This window comes from Biomphalaria glabrata, chromosome 4 (genome assembly GCF_947242115.1).
Source record: "Biomphalaria glabrata chromosome 4, xgBioGlab47.1, whole genome shotgun sequence".
NCBI lineage: Eukaryota > Metazoa > Mollusca > Gastropoda > Planorbidae > Biomphalaria > Biomphalaria glabrata.
In genome coordinates, this window is record NC_074714.1 from 55,769,161 (window position 1) to 55,783,352 (window position 14,192).

The 14,192-nt window shown below is 31.6% G+C and overlaps 1 long non-coding RNA gene across 11 annotated transcripts in view; it reads right to left on the minus strand.

Moving 5' to 3' along the window:
* LOC129925690 (uncharacterized) overlaps positions 1–10,181 on the minus strand; it is a 28,791-nt gene extending 18,610 nt beyond the window's left edge. For 9 of the 11 annotated variants that reach the window (XR_008777387.1, XR_008777384.1, XR_008777380.1 and 6 more), the window contains exons 1-6: positions 9,653–10,181; positions 9,345–9,486; positions 9,156–9,250; positions 8,746–8,934; positions 5,690–5,818; positions 4,388–4,563 (exon numbers count right to left, since the gene is read on the minus strand). This is a non-coding gene — a long non-coding RNA (uncharacterized LOC129925690). Of the gene's footprint in view, positions 1–3,133; positions 3,961–4,387; positions 4,564–5,689; positions 5,819–8,745; positions 8,935–9,155; positions 9,251–9,344; positions 9,487–9,652 lie in introns of those variants that run through there. The other 2 variants (XR_008777385.1, XR_008777389.1) reach the window with 2 other exon arrangements.
* Between the last annotated feature and the right edge of the window lie 4,011 nt (positions 10,182–14,192).

Consider the following 14,192-nt stretch of genomic DNA (forward strand, 5'->3'; position numbering starts at 1 on the left):
AAATGAAGACGTCTAACACAGTTATACATCCGTATGAATTTCCTTTTCTAAGCACTCAAAGAATGATTTCACTGGGAATTGCAAATACATTTTGATCACCACATTAAGTGCAGAGGTCAAAGACCTGCTAATTAGCACACATTTGTACACAAATGTTTGTAGATATCCTCATTACAATTCAATAAAGTTGTTACAAAACCTCACTGGTTACATCACTTCACAGTGTCTCAATGGATAGGGTAGAGATGAGCGTGATACAAACGACAATCCCAACTGTTCCTGCACAATCATCATATATCTGATGGCTTATATTTTCATCCTTTTTTTTTTAACTCTTGTTTTGCAAACGTGCATCAGTTGAATAGTTGGAGCCCAATAAAAAGTTTCAGGCTTGCTTTTTTCACTGACTCCTGTTTTGAGCTTGTTGACCTACAGCTTCATTTTGATGAACTGACTGTAACAATATTTTTGATGACGTCGTGTTCAAGCTATTGAAGGTGGTCTACAAGCATCCGGTTTGAGGGCTGAATCAGCCTCACAAACTTCGCACTCAACTAATGTCGAGTGAGTTGAATCAGCGTCAAAGCTTGCACTCAACTAATTATGTCCCAACTATTATTCAACTGAGCCGAAATAACCGGTTATTTTACAAACTCATTCTTCTTTGTTGTTTTTTTGAATGCCTTTTAACATTCCAAGTTATGATGATGCTTTGTCCAAGGCATTGTAGCACGTGAAAAAAATGCAAAACAAGAAAAAGGATGTGCACTGTTGGGTTGTCTACAAATGCACAGACATAACCAACAATTTCGTCTTGGATCAACAATTCAATTGATGACAATATTACTACATCTAGTCCTCAGCTAAAAATCCTCAATTTTTCAAAAATGAATACAATATCCTTTCCTATAAGTATGAAGATGGTCATGGAGACCGATCTTCTTTGAAAAAAAATCCTCAACTACATCCTTTAAACATGAAGATGGCTAAAGAGCCCAGTCTTCACTTTTAAAATTCCTCCATTAATCATTCCTATGAACACAAAGATGGCTAAGGAGTCCAGTCTTCGCTTTTAAAATTCCTCCATTAATCATTCCTATGAACACGAAGATGGCTAAGGAGTCCAGTCTTCGCTTTTAAAAGTCCTCCATTAATCATTCCTATAGACACGAAGATGGCTAAAGAGTCCAGTCTTCGCTTTTGAAAAGTCCTAAGCTAAACATAGTAATGTCATCAATTAAATGTGTTTTCTCCGCAACTATTTAGTTGGTCTGCAAGTGCAAATGTTGATTAGTGTGCGCTGCATCACGAGCAGCGATATTTCCTTTGATGGACACGTTCATATGTTCCTTGAGTGTGACTTAATTATTGATTTTTACAAACGTTCAATCGGAATATAAATGAAGACGTCTAACACAGTTATACATCCGTATGAATTTCCTTTTCTAAGCACTCAAAGAATGATTTCACTGGGAATTGCAAATACATTTTGATCACCACATTAAGTGCAGAGGTCAAAGACCTGCTAATTAGCACACATTTGTACACAAATGTTTGTAGATATCCTCATTACAATTCAATAAAGTTGTTACAAAACCTCACTGGTTACATCACTTCACAGTGTCTCAATGGATAGGGTAGAGATGAGCGTGATACAAACGACAATCCCAACTGTTCCTGCACAATCATCATATATCTGATGGCTTATATTTTCATCCTTTTTTTTTTAACTCTTGTTTTGCAAACGTGCATCAGTTGAATAGTTGGAGCCCAATAAAAAGTTTCAGGCTTGCTTTTTTCACTGACTCCTGTTTTGAGCTTGTTGACCTACAGCTTCATTTTGATGAACTGACTGTAACAATATTTTTGATGACGTCGTGTTCAAGCTATTGAAGGTGGTCTACAAGCATCCGGTTTGAGGGCTGAATCAGCCTCACAAACTTCGCACTCAACTAATGTCGAGTGAGTTGAATCAGCGTCAAAGCTTGCACTCAACTAATTATGTCCCAACTATTATTCAACTGAGCCGAAATAACCGGTTATTTTACAAACTCATTCTTCTTTGTTGTTTTTTTGAATGCCTTTTAACATTCCAAGTTATGATGATGCTTTGTCCAAGGCATTGTAGCACGTGAAAAAAATGCAAAACAAGAAAAAGGATGTGCACTGTTGGGTTGTCTACAAATGCACAGACATAACCAACAATTTCGTCTTGGATCAACAATTCAATTGATGACAATATTACTACATCTAGTCCTCAGCTAAAAATCCTCAATTTTTCAAAAATGAATACAATATCCTTTCCTATAAGTACGAAGATGGTCATGGAGACCGATCTTCTTTGAAAAAAAATCCTCAACTACATCCTTTAAACATGAAGATGGCTAAAGAGCCCAGTCTTCACTTTTAAAATTCCTCCATTAATCATTCCTATGAACACAAAGATGGCTAAGGAGTCCAGTCTTCGCTTTTAAAATTCCTCCATTAATCATTCCTATGAACACAAAGATGGCTAAGGAGTCCAGTCTTCGCTTTTAAAATTCCTCCATTAATCATTCCTATGAACACGAAGATGGCTAAGGAGTCCAGTCTTCGCTTTTAAAAGTCCTCCATTAATCATTCCTATAGACACGAAGATGGCTAAAGAGTCCAGTCTTCGCTTTTGAAAAGTCCTAAGCTAAACATAGTAATGTCATCAATTAAATGTGTTTTCTCCGCAACTATTTAGTTGGTCTGCAAGTGCAAATGTTGATTAGTGTGCGCTGCATCACGAGCGGCGATATTTCCTTTGATGGACACGTTCATATGTTCCTTGAGTGTGACTTAATTATTGATTTTTACAAACGTTCAATCGGAATATAAATGAAGACGTCTAACACAGTTATACATCCGTATGAATTTCCTTTTCTAAGCACTCAAAGAATGATTTCACTAGGAATTGCAAATACATTTTGATCACCACATTAAGTGCAGAGGTCAAAGACCTGCTAATTATCACACATTTTTTGTTATATTTATTGTTACAAACGTTCAATTGGAATATAAATGAAGACGTCTAACACAGTTATACATCCGTATGAATTTCTTTTTTAAGCACTCAAAGAATGATTTCACTGTGAATTTCAAATACATCTAGATCACCAGATTAAGTGTAGAGTCTCAATGAATGAGAGATGAGTGTGATACAAATGACAATCCCAAATGTTCCTGCACAATTATATACATGTAATGGATTAAATCTTTTTTTTTTACATTTGTTTTGCGAATGTGCATCAGTTGAATATCTGGAGCCAAATAAATAGATGCATCATGAGCGGCAACATTTCCTTTGGTGGAAACGTTCATACTGATTGTTCATTGAATGGGTTAGGGTTAGGATTTTTTGCATGCAATTGTATCACATGGAATAGTAGATTTTTGTTTTCACATTAACTCCCAACATGAAAATATAATGCACATTTTTCCACACCTTAGAAATGAAACATTTTAAGAGTATTCAAGTCAACTTAATATGTCATTATATTGCACATAATCACAAGAAACCATAAATGTTTTTTTTCACACTATCACACACTGAAGAATTGAAACAGTTTATTTAGTTAAAGATCTACATGAAGTCAAGTCAACTTGTTTATGCAATAGTACATATCACTGTGAATTGGAGATCCTTTTTTTTTGTCCAATTAAGTACTGGGGTGTTAAGACCATGCACATTAACACATAGTTGCTACAATAGTAACTTTAATCATCCCAATCTCCAGTAACTTGAATCATCCCAATCTCCAAGTGGCAAAGTGAAAGTTGATGGTGATTCACAACTTTTCATTTTTGTGTTTGAATTCCATATTTAGAATACATTACTATTGAATTAATCCAAATGACAAAGAATCCAATTCCATTATTTGTTGAAATATATTTACATTTATACAGTTGGAATTATTTCAGAGCAATGCAGTTTTTCTGAAAAATTTAATAGGAACATCCACATATTTTAACTGAAATTAAAATGGTATATCACTAAGTTTAACAAATGAAAATTCAGTTTACTTTCATAACTAGACACTACTAAAACAAATACAATACAGATTTCTTTAACTAGACAGGTGAACTTACAAGTTGTGTGTGAAGTGTTTGTGAAGTAATTACTGACATCATAATATACAAAACAAATACAGGAACCATGCATACATATACAACTAATGCAGGATATTTAAAGTATCATGCACATACAACATACAACTAATGCAGGATATTTAAATTATCATGCACATACAACATAAAACTAATGCAGGATATTTAAAGTAACATACACAAACAACATACAACTAATGCAGGATCATCACTTTACAAAAAAATAAATGCTGTGAAGTATAAGAATATTTCTTACCTTATTCTTAATATGGCTCCATTTGAAGAAATGGCAGACGAACTTAAGATAAAACATGTTGATCATTTGTAGATCGGTAGAATCTTTTCACAATGAGAGAGACGTTTAATGTTCCATCAGTAGCCTTGAAATGTTCATCCTTTTTCCTTGACCTCATGTTTAATTGACCATTTAGTCTATAAGTGAGATAAGAAAAATGCACTGTTTAACAAATACATCACATTTAAATGCATAACCTTTAAATGCAATATTGATAAAATTTCTTTTCATTCAAGAAGAGCTTTTTCTGTCTCAGACCTAATGTTTAAAAAGAATGTGTTTTTTAGTGATGGTCATTTTGTTTTCAAATAATAGTCATACTATCTCACTGTGTGATGGAAAAATAGAAAAGGTTTATGAGACTTCATGGTATTTTAATGTCAATTTTTTTATGTATCTCTCTTTGATAGGAGGTATAGTGGCTGAGCGGTAACACACTTAGCTTATAAAGTTGATGTCCCAGGTTTGAATCCTGATATTTTAAATTTTGGGACCTTTGGGTATGTCAAGATTCTACCCAACTCTAATGGGTACCTGACATTAGTTGGGGAAAGTTAAGGCGGTTGGTTGTTGAGCTGGCCACATGACACCCTGGTTAACTGTGGGCCACAAAACATGACCTTTACATCATCCTTCCTATAGATCGCAAGGTCTGAAAGGGGAACATTTTTTTAAATAAGAAAATCACATTCAACTTTTCATTTGGCTATATACATAAATGTGCCACGAAGAATGAAGCAAATTGCTTATTTTAAATTTTTAGGAAGTAATGCAGTCTAATGTGAGTTCATTAATTTGTGTTTTTAACCCAACAGCTCCATCTTTTAGGTTTTGAAATGCTATCCAATTAAACAAAAGGAGGTAACTAATTTTTTTTTTAAATAATAATTAAATAAATAAATAAATAAGTAAATAATACAAACAAAATAAATAAATTACATAAATAGAAAAATATAGCTAGTTTTAAAATACTTCAAATATCAAAAGTATAAGTACACATTTTAAAAATATCTAATTTCACAAGTAGGCCTTATAAGCTACCCTATCTAGACTTTTATTTAAAATATTTTTAGAAAAACAAAAGACTATACAGATCTGGCTTAAGTTTTGTGTTTCGGTTCTAAACTAGCTCTTATTGTCTGAAAGTTTAAGAAACTATTGCTAGGGTCCTAAAAAAATACATCAGAATTAGGCTCCTATTGTAAAAACAATGCATCTTAAAGCAAAAGCTCTTGGGTTATAGTGTAAAAAAATATTTATTACCTTGATATGTAGATCACTAGATAAACTTTATGACAATAAAGTTGACAGTGGGGAATCAAGGCATCAGTGAAGAATCAGTGCACAATGATTGAGCCACTAACCTCCAGATCAGTAGCATGTAGAGTCTGTCTTTAAAAAAAAAAAACTTGAATGTTGAAGCAAATTTACAAATTGAAAGAAAAATGTCAATCTAAAAAAAAAAAAAAAAAAAGGAAACAGTAATAGCCCTTGCCCAAGTGTATTAATATATATATATATACTAGATATATTTTACCAGCGACCCGCGGGTCTTTATTTGCTTATTACTGTCGATATAGTGTTTTTAAAACATTTAAACGAAATAATAATGTAATAAATAAAGCGAATGTGTAAATGTAAAAATAGTATGAATGAAGCCATCAAATCAAAATAGCTAATCTACTTAAATCCATTTTTTCAAATTAAAACATTTGCTTGTAGGCCTACATATATTTGATTAAAATTTGAAATGAATAGACTTAATTTTGTATGTTCATGTGTTAAAGTATAAAGTAGATCTTGAGGTAGACAAAGATCTAGATCTAGACTAATCTAGAGTTAAAAATTGGCTTTTATAGAGTTCATTCTGTGCTGCGCATGCGTGAACTTTTTTCATGAATGAATATAGGCCTATCTCAACACGGCTACGCAGCTTTAGCGAACAGCGAACGAATGTATTAAAAAAATTTAAATGTTACTTTGATTAAAATATGAAATGAATGGACTATAATTAGTATGTTCATGTGTTAAAGCATAAAACTATCTTTGCAAAAAAAAGTTTTATCATCTTAGCAGACATGCCTACCCCCAAGACCCAGAATGTGGAACACTCAGGTTGAAAATGTGGAATTTTGGGCCCCAATGTGGAACATATGCGCGTTTACGTTTGTCAGCCATACTGTACCCAATATAAATAAAACTTCAATTATATTAGCCTACTTTAATAACAATACTAGTTTGCTTTTTATAAATTAGATGTAAATAGTATAATATAATTAAAAGTAAGAAAACCGTTAATTCATAATTATGTCCTTTGTTTGAAATCAATAGTTCTAACTCCTATGTGATTATTCTAGATCTACTTGATTATCTATCCTTTTCTAGGGCTCTACTCTAGTCACTCTAGATGTTGGCTCTAGTGCTAGATCTAAAATAATTTAAGAGTCTGTCTACTAGTAGTACTAGTCTAGGACTAGACCTACATCTAATAAGTCCTCTAAGTCTAAGAACACAGATTATAATAAATATATTATAGATCTAAATATTTATGTCTAGATCTATGGACTTATTGAGAACTAAATTTATTACATATGATAATGATACATAGAAATCTAGAGATCTATCACCTTCTAAGTCTATTTCTCTAGATACTAAGGTAGATCTAGATTTAGTTAAATTTAGTATCATCTAGACTCTAGATTGTAGATTAATCTAGAATCTAGATCTAGTAACTAGTTAAATCTAGTAATCTAGCTAGTGCTAGATCTAGTCAATCTAGATCTAGATACTAATTTATTTAGACTATGTAATAAGTAGATATATAGCCTTATTTAGATCTAGGCCTTAGCCTTACTGTGTCTAAGTTAATTAATTACATTTAGATCTAGGTCTAGATCTAAAACTCTAATAACCTATTTGAAAAAAAATCCTTTTCTTAGAATAGTCTATACTCTAGTCTATAGAATTACGGTATTAGTACTATTAGTATTACCTAAGAAACCAGTTGAGTTAGTCACGTTAGTCAGAATAGCGCCTTTGTCGGGAAAAGAAAGGGATTTGAATGGAAAATTAGGTTTATTAGCACTTACTAGATTCTAAGAATAGATCTAGACCTAGAGTACTAGATCTAGATGTAGATGATAGTAGATCTATGTCTAGATCTAGCTCAACCATATCTTCGTAAATTTAGAAATTTAGGACACACCGGGTCCGGGAGGAGATGAAATGTAAACAATAAACACAGACCTAGATATATTTTATTTTGCATTCAGTATTTTCATTTCGCATTATTAATAAATAATGAAAAATCGGCGATTTTTTTTTTTTGTGTCGGAATTCAGACTTGGCGGAACAAAAAATCGTGAATGCGGAACGGCGGAACATGTGAGCTTTTTTGATGCTTTTGCGGGACGGTTCCGCATAATGCGGGACTGTAGGCATGTCTGTCTTAGAGTTCAATAAGAGTTTTAGACCTAGGCATAGACTATAACGAACTAATGTAAAAATGATTTTGTAACACAAATTTGAAGGTTAATTTTATTAAATAATGAAATAAATAAACTATATTTTGTATTTTCATGTGTCAAAAAAAAAAAAAATAAGTGCAAAGTTTAGTTCTAAAAATTAGATCTAGATCTAAATCCTTTCGATCTTTTCTCATGTCAACATTGTAAACATCGCCTAGATCCATAAAATACTATAGCTGTAATAGAGCTGGTCTTTTTTTTTTTTTTTTTGATGGTCTTAAGTTTGTTTTAGGGCCACAATACATACACTACGGTCTAAGTTGGTACCCAAGGAACATTTCTGCCAAGTTTTATCAAGTTTTTATTTCTATACTGGAACATACATACATACATACGCCAAACATTCTGCTTTATATAATATATATATATATATATTAATAAAATATCAACCTTACAAATCAGAAGGTAAGTTATTATAAAAATGTATGCACCATTCAAACAGTATTTGTGAAGCAGCTCTTGTGTGGTTTCAACTACACCACCTTATTAAAAGTTCACATTTTGGTCCTAATTTGTTAACTTTAGAAGAAAACATGTAGCTTATAAACCTAAAACTAGAGCAATGTTTGAAAATTTGCTGGCCAAACAACCCATGGTTAACCAATGGCCATAGAAACAGTTGAGCTTGACACTATCTGACCCATGATCACTTGGTCTGAAACGAGTACTCTAAAACTAGTACTCTAAAACTAACATTTTATGTTTTTATAACAGATTTTTATATGCTTTTAAAATTTTTTTTTTTTTACTTTGCTTTAAGATATTTGACTGGTACACTAGAATTCAACTCACCTATTGTTCTTAGAGAATTAACTAAGTAACCTTGGACACAAACTTGATCTCCTTGGCCTGACATATCCAGACTCATGACAGTAAAGTGGGTCACTACCAATGCAAGAAAGGTGTACACACTGTTTGGCAAGAGTGACTTGGCAATGAAGACTTGTGTATCATAGGGGTGCACTGCTGATAGCTGATACCCTGAAAACAGTTTGTGATTACATAATCTTATTTGATTGACCTAAATGTGGTAAATTAATAAATGCCTTTTAATATTATATTAGTTATGATGATGCATTGTCCAAGGCTAAGTAATGCATCAAATAAAGATAGTTATCTAACAAAATAAATACCTATAGCTTTTAATATTTTCTTCTTTTGTAAAATTTGTTTGGTGAATGAAAATAAAACTTTGTACTCACTGTGTAGCCATCTTCATAGTCTTGAGAAATGAACCAGACAGACCATTAGACATTTGTTGATATGCAGTTCAGGGTTATGTTAACCAAATCTAAGGCTTGACCAAAACACAGAAAATAGTTCAGAATAATGTTTAAAAAATTTGAATAAATTGTTTCAGAATTAACTGTTGAAGAAAAAAAATGTCTTACTTTGGCTTTGAAAGCTTTAATTCATACAAATGCCAAAGAGAAAACTGTAATCATCTGATAGCAGATTACCAAGGAATAGTAGTTGCTTGGATAGGATGACAAATTGGTACTGTTGGCAACAGAATGTTTGCTTGTTAAGATTCTGAAATATGGAAACATCATATACTGAATTAGAATCTCTCTTAAAATACACTATCTCATGATATTAAAATAACATTGTTATATAATAATAGTAAAATAATTAATTTAATTTCCATTATCTTTTTTTGTAAAATGTGATTTGAATGAAATTAAAACTTTTTACTCACAGTGTAGCCATCTTCATAGTGTTAAGAGATGAACCAGACAAACCATCAAACATTTATTGATATGTAGTACAGGAATATGCTAAGCAAATCTGAAGCTTGACCAAAAACACAGAAAAATGTATAACAAGTTATTTTTAACATGCAATGATAAATTATTTTAGAATTAGCAGTTAAAGAAAAGAAAAAATTAAGTCTTACTTTGGCTTTGAAAGCTTTAATTCATAAAAATGCCAAAGAGATAACTGTCATCTGATAGCAGATTACCAAGGAATATTTGTTGCTATCTCATGATATTTAAAATAACATTGTTTCTATGAAAACAATAGTTAAGCCTATAAGTATTGCATGGTTTGACTATGTTAAATAAGATATGAAGGAAAAATACTTGCCCTATAATTAGACTTCCCATGATGTTTACTTCTAGTTTCAATTTCTTCATTCATATATTTACCTGACCTGTCTGTTTACAGCTTTGGCTTTTATCTTCCAGGCTAGTAGTTGATTAGTAATCAATACTCAACATCTTGAACTGATTAAAAAAACAACAACAAGGTAAATAAATAATTGTATAATTACACATTAAGATGCAATTATTATCATTTGAATTCAACCAGATATCAAGTAGCTGAGCATTTAAACAAATAAATGGCATCTAATAAAAAATTGCTATTCAAAAGTCTTAGTGAAGATACTGGGATTTTGACTAAGCTTCATAATGAGATAATCCCCAATTGGATCTAGCTCTTTAAATGTTAAAGTGGAGAAAATTTATTAAAGTTGTTATGTATACATTTGAAACTAATTACCACAAGGCTAAGAGATAACAGAAAACAAATATTCTTAAATTGTTAGGAAAATATTTAAAACATTTTCAATTAGCATGCAATAAAAAATAAAAAAAAAAAAGAAAAATGCAATTAAAATATACAAATACATAGAAAAAAAATATACTTGCTTTGATAGGTCTGTAGTAAGAAACTGGTTCTTATTTAACATACATGAAAAGAAATGAATTAAATTAAAGTAGTTAAATGTAACATTGGAAAGAACCACTTGCCTTAAAAAGAGAAATATGGTACAAGCTTGCTACAATTCTGATTATAGGTGCTTTTTATTTCTCAGATGTCTCTTAGTCATAGTTCTCATAATCTAGATCCCATTTCTAGATCACTTGGCTGTAAACTGCATTTGGAACTGAAAATGTTATAAAATATGAGAATATGGATGTTATGACTGCAAAGAGAAAGAGTTTATTTTGAAGATATTGACTTTATTACCAAGTTAGTAAGGCTAAACCTGAGTTTACCTATCTCATAAATAATACATCAATCATAATCAGGCTTTTCTAATATGTATATATTTAAAACTAGTTTCCAAAAACTAAGATAACAGAAAAATATACAAAGTGTTATGTTAATATTAAAAACAAGTTTAATTAGCATGCAGTACAAAGTCAAAAAAAAAAACTATTACTTACTGTGCTGCTCAATATCTATATATACCAACTGCCTGCCTATTCTTTATTAAGCAAGCATCAAAAGAAACTTAAGTCTAAATTACATAAATTATAGCATTTGAAGCAATGTCTTTTGAAAAAAAAAATTGATCATCTTATCTTCACTACTTTCCATCACAACACCCTCACCTGTTCCTTTGTTGAACTGCTGGGGCACCACACACAATCTGTCAACTGTCCTTCACTTCGCTCACAAGGCTGTACACCTTAATATCTCGTTCTGAACATTTTTAATGTGATATGAAGCTTGTGTTGAAACTTTGGCTGCTAACAAAAAAAAGTTTGAATTCATTATTTCGAGATGCACATCAAGCATTATGAAATTCAACCATTGTTATGCATATATTTTTAATTACAAAATGTTCTATAAAATCAGAAAATTATTCTTTAAATGTTATATAAACATTAAAAATATATTCTCAAATTGCATGCAAAAAAAAAAAAAAAAGAACATAACTGAAACATTAAAAAAAAAACAAAAAAAAAACAACTTGCTAGATCAGTAGTTCCACAGCTTTCCTGTTCCTAATTAGCATACTTCAAATGAAACAATGAATTTAAATGAAAAATGCCTAAATCACAATGAATGGATTACTTGCCTTAAATAACACTTTGTAGCATAACACTTTACACATGTTTTAACTTCTGACCAGTTCCTCACAAGTGATGGTTATAATCATCTGATAACTAGACATTGATCTGAAAATGTTCACAAATTTAATTATGATAATGAATATATAAAACATTGACTATGAAATCAGAGTTGTTAAGTTTTTTTGAAGATAAAATTTCAACTTAACTATTAAAAATAGATCTATAAAAACTATATGAAGCTTAATGAGTTATTAATTAACATAATTATTCTTTAAATAACTTCAATTAAAAACATGCTCAATTTGCATGCAATAACACACAAGATAAAGCAACACACAAAAAAAGAATGAAACTTACAGATATTTGCTTTGCTAAATCAGTGGTTTAATAGCTTGCCCTTGCTTATTAGGAAAATTTTATGACAATGACATTAAATTCAAAATTGTTAAATTCTACCTTTGTCAATGACTACTTGCCTTAAAGAATGCCGGCATCCTTGATACACCAATTTTTTTAGCGTTTTTATTTACTGTCTGCTTCTCAGAGGCAATAATTTCTAGCAATCTGTATGATGTTCCCTTTTTATATTACAAAGAAGAGATCTGTGTTTTGATCTGAAAAGAAAAGTTAAAAACTATTCATTACAACACTCCTGTTTAAAATATAATTGGTTGCTAAATTTTTTAAACACTATTATTATAGCTTTTATATAGCGCTACTTTCATGCCTATAGCATGCTCAAAGCGCTTTGGTCCAATCTTATTTGCGGACCAGTGGGGGGGGGGGTATCTAGGAATTGGTTTTCCGTGCTGCCTTTAGGCGCCCAGTAAGCGCAACTCTGCCCGAGTCGGGTGTCGAACTTCGAGCCCCCTTCTAAGTAGCCAAGACAAGACAAGGTCAAGCACACTTAGTCTCTCGACCACGCTTCCCACTAGATCTAAGTTATATTTCTAGCATAATAAGGCACCATCTTTAATACAAAGGACTGTGAAGGTTATGGATAAGCAGACAGTCTTTAATACAAAGATTATGGATGAATGACACCATCTTTAATACAAAGATTATGGATGAGTGACACCATCTTTAAAACAAAGATTATTATGGATGAGTGACACCATCTTTAATACAAAAATTATGGATGAGTGACACCATCTTTAATACAAAGATTATGGATGAGTAACACCATCTTTAATACAAAGATTATGGATGAGTGACACCATCTTTAATACAAAGATTATGGATGAGTGACACCATCTTTAATACAAAGATTATGGATGAGTAGGCCTGCAGTATTTCACGTGGCTATGCAGACCAAGTTGTCAATGCATATTTTGACACAAATGAACAACTTAAGACCTAAAATCTAAACTAAGTAACTAGTTATGTTATTAAGGCCTCATTTTCTTTTCACAAATATGATAAGTACAAAGTAAGACTAGGCCTAGGATACACTTGATGCAGGTAACAATAACACAACAGTAGTTAGATGTTTACTAGATCTAGAATTCTCTCTCTCTCTCTATATATATATATATATATATATATATATATATATAAAGTAAAGTTCCCCTTTTAGACCTTGTGGTCTATAGGGCAGATGATGTAAAGGTCATCTGATTCTGTGGCTTACGGTTAACGAGGGTGTCATGTGGCCAGCACAACGACCAACCGCCTTTACTTTTCCCCAACTAATGTCAGGTACCCATTAGAGCTGGGTGGACTCAGAGGCGCCCAAGGATCTAAAATAAAAATCCCAGCCTTCACCGGGATTCAAACCCGGGACCCCAGGTTCAGAAGGCAAGCGCTTTACGGCTCAGCCGCTGCGCCTCCATATATATATATATATATATATATATATATATATATATATATATATATATATATATATATATATATATATATATATATATATATATACATACATATATATATAATATACTATATATATAGATCTTTAGCCTAGAAATATATAGTAATAAATATGTAGATCTAGGCTTATAGACCACTAGAATCTCAATCTAGATTAGAGCTAGATCTATCTAGACTTCTAGATACTAAGAGTCTCTAGATCTAGATACAGATGAGCCGGTTATCGTTATCGTGACGTAAGCAAATTTACTTTATCTAAAAGGCCTATATTCCCTATAAGAGTGAATAGTCTATATCTATAATCCATATTATAGTCTATAGCCTATACATCTCTAGAATCTAGACTCTAGACATAAATTAATCATGTTATAAAAGTTATTTAATCTTTGACAGAATTACCATAAAGTTGATAAGAGTAGGTTGCCAAAGCAAGTAAATATTGACTAGATAATAAGATGGCATTACTAAATTTAAATTAGATCTAGAAGACACTGCAATGTGACTGCAAACATACCTGGAACCGAAGATTAGACACAAGGGACATAACGAGATAGGCAATAG